General features: G+C 32.3%; 1 long non-coding RNA gene across 1 annotated transcript; it reads right to left on the minus strand.

Moving 5' to 3' along the window:
• Positions 1–247: 247 nt before the first annotated feature.
• On the minus strand, positions 248–2,300 carry LOC113118790 (uncharacterized). Its single transcript, XR_003294375.1, has 4 exons — positions 2,216–2,300; positions 1,540–1,557; positions 1,007–1,101; positions 248–401 (listed from the first exon to the last, which is right to left on the minus strand). It is a non-coding gene; the product is annotated as an uncharacterized LOC113118790 (long non-coding RNA).
• Positions 2,301–3,104: the final 804 nt, after the last annotated feature.

Here is a 3,104-nt window from a genome sequence, read left to right on the forward strand (position 1 = left end):
GTCCGACCTGACTGCACTGTATTTTATGTATTCACTGTAAAATCATTTTCTATTTCTGTTTTAAATTCAAGTCAATTTTTAAATAAGTTTTAAAATTGCTTGTTTTAGTTTTGTTCTTCATGATTATTTTACTTAATTTTATGTAAAGCACTTTGAATTACCATTTTGTTCGAAATTTGCTATATAAATAAACTTGCCTTGCCTTGCTACAGCAACCTCCCCCACCACACACACACACACACACACACACGCACATGCAAAATTGTAGAGGGCCTCGCACATCAACTTTGCACAGGGCCTCTCACCCTCCTTGCGACGGCTCTGCTGGGGCATATTTTAAACAAAAGGCGGTGGCTGCTGCAGTATTTGCCCCGTCTCTTTTGATGTTTTCTGGACACTCTCTGTAAGAAATATTTGAATAAGAAAATGTATAAGTACAGGATATGATGCACTATAGTAATCACTGAATGTAATCATTTACTATTTATTTGCCTTCCACAGAATACATTTAGACCACTTACACTATTGATTTGGTTTCTTAGAAAAAAATTAAAATCTACCCTAGCTTTAAGAGCCATGAATGTAAATTACATGCTATAAGTCATCGAGATATATTTCAGCTTGTGATGCAATTCACAAACACTAAGCAGACAATCTCACAAAAGAAAACCATGACAACAAAGACACATTGCAGTATTTTTTTCCAGAGTGTCTTAAGGTAAATTAACATTTAATGTCTAATACATTAAATGCAAAAACAATTGTTAGAGAATGCAAAAACAGTTGTTAGAGTTCTGAACAATAAAGATAGGCTGGCAACAGGAATGACCTGCCAATCAATAAGAAGTATATATATGGAAGTTTGTGTGATTTCTGTGTGACAGATGAGTACCTACAATACGAGGTTACTGGTTTTCACTAAACCAACTAAAACAGAAACTAAACAACGCTGAATGTCACAATGATATGATGCTAATATTTGTATTATATGTTAATTTTGTTTTACCTGTGACAACAGTGTACAGATTGATCTTGGTGAAAGCAAGCTTCCCCTTCCCCCAGTTCATACTGAAACAGGCCATGACCTCATTTGTCATCAACCTGTGGATACAAGAGTAATGCCCAAATAATTAATTATACATGACACATTATGAGGCAGGTGTTATAGTTTGTGTTACGTGTTCATCATATCTAGTGCAGATATAATACAGGTCCTCCAGTTGGTACTAGATTAAAAGTCATAGGCTCACCCAAACTGGCAGGTTTTTATCTTATTGCGAAACAACTGATATTGTGCAATTTCAAAATGTAAAACCAACACTATTTCAACAACTTGGCCTGTAAATATTAATTGCATTCATTTTCTCCTTGCTAGCAACTGTAAAGTGCAAAATTATAGGATAACAGAAGAGCACACAAGAAAACCAGAAGAATCAGATTAACTACCTTCAATCTAATAATATTTTTAATATAATTAATGTAATATATTAAAGCAGATTGTTCTAGCGGCTCTTTTATAAATGAACAAAAAAAACATACCTTACAACAATATGGCTTCTTCAGACCATGGCAAAGAGATAAATGCAAAACAAAGCAAAAACAAAACAAAAGTTATAACCTCATATAGTATAGCCCCTGAATTCACACTATATTAAATACTATACCTTAGTGATAAACTTGAACCCCAAATATAAAACTAGAGCTTGTAGAAGAAAAGGCTGTTTTTGCTTAAAATAAATAAAAAAGGAGCCTCTTTACATCGTGTGTAGAAATCTGACAGCTAAAGGAGATCCAAAATTAATTAAACAACTTGTACAGCAGAATATTAAGTTACTATAAACATCTGTATAACTAATTCGCATGACACAATTGAAGAAAAAAAAGCATTGAATCGAACAAATTTCATGATGAAAAGCTTAACTTTAAATTATTCGAAACAATAATAATAATATAATAATGAAAAACATATGTCTCAAGTTTAAACTTTATTTGAACTGTTTTTCAGCGCTAACAGTTAGATGGCTTTAATGACTCAGGCGTTTTTATTTCAGGAATATAACAGTTAACGTTACCATTTTCTAATTAATTATCTCTACCAATCGTCTTGCAGCTAAAACACTTCGATGTATTTGATACGTATTACAAGTAATATCATTATATAGGGGGGCATAAACACTTTTACGTTATACATGATCTAATATCCAAATATACTCACCACAGTTTGAGCTGTAAGTACACCGCAGGCCGCCTGATAAACTGATGCCTGCCGATCCAAAAAAGACCGCCAAGTAGTTGCAAAATGGCGCAATAGCGCGATGTCACCGCGTTGCATAATGTTTGGGCATAAGATTATAGGGGGGTTGGCAAAAAAAAAAATAATAATAATAATCATAATAATCATAATAATAATAAAAATCCAAATAAAATAAACAATAACATACTTTAAATTAACTTGTATTATTCTGTAGTGCTTATTCACAAAATCCATACACAGAAAAAGTTGAAGCATATTCATCATTGATGGATGAGATCAACATTTAAATATGAAATTTGTAATTTTAAATTTTTAACTAGAATGTACTTTAAATATGAAAAATGCAAGTAAGAAGCAGCAATCAATCTGATCAATTATTTTATATATTTAAAAAAATATATATATATATATATATATATATATATATATATATATAAAGAACAGACTAAATTATAGCAAAGGAATTAGACAGTTATATTGCATAATTATAAGACTGTACAATAAACAGTAATGCTTGCATTGTCTGCATGCACTCACTTTACTTTCCAACACAAAGATCAACAATTTATGTTTTGATAAGCAATGTTTCCAGCCCAGAATTAAGTAAGCAATACTGTTTTGATCCTCCTAAATATGTCTTAACAGGTTTGAGAGTGTTTGAATTGCATTATATTGCAAACAAGATTGTGTCACGGGCCGGCAAAGAAAGAACAGGGTGTGGGTCCAAATGCAGGGAAGATTAACCTTAATAGAACAAAAAAGCCAACACGGCAAAAACAAAACCAAGATGCAAAAAACAAGAGAACCAGTAACACTTACAAGACGTTGAGGTGACAAGGTGGGCGGGGTC

Source organism: Carassius auratus, chromosome 18 (genome assembly GCF_003368295.1).
Source record: "Carassius auratus strain Wakin chromosome 18, ASM336829v1, whole genome shotgun sequence".
Taxonomy (NCBI): Eukaryota; Metazoa; Chordata; class Actinopteri; order Cypriniformes; family Cyprinidae; genus Carassius; species Carassius auratus.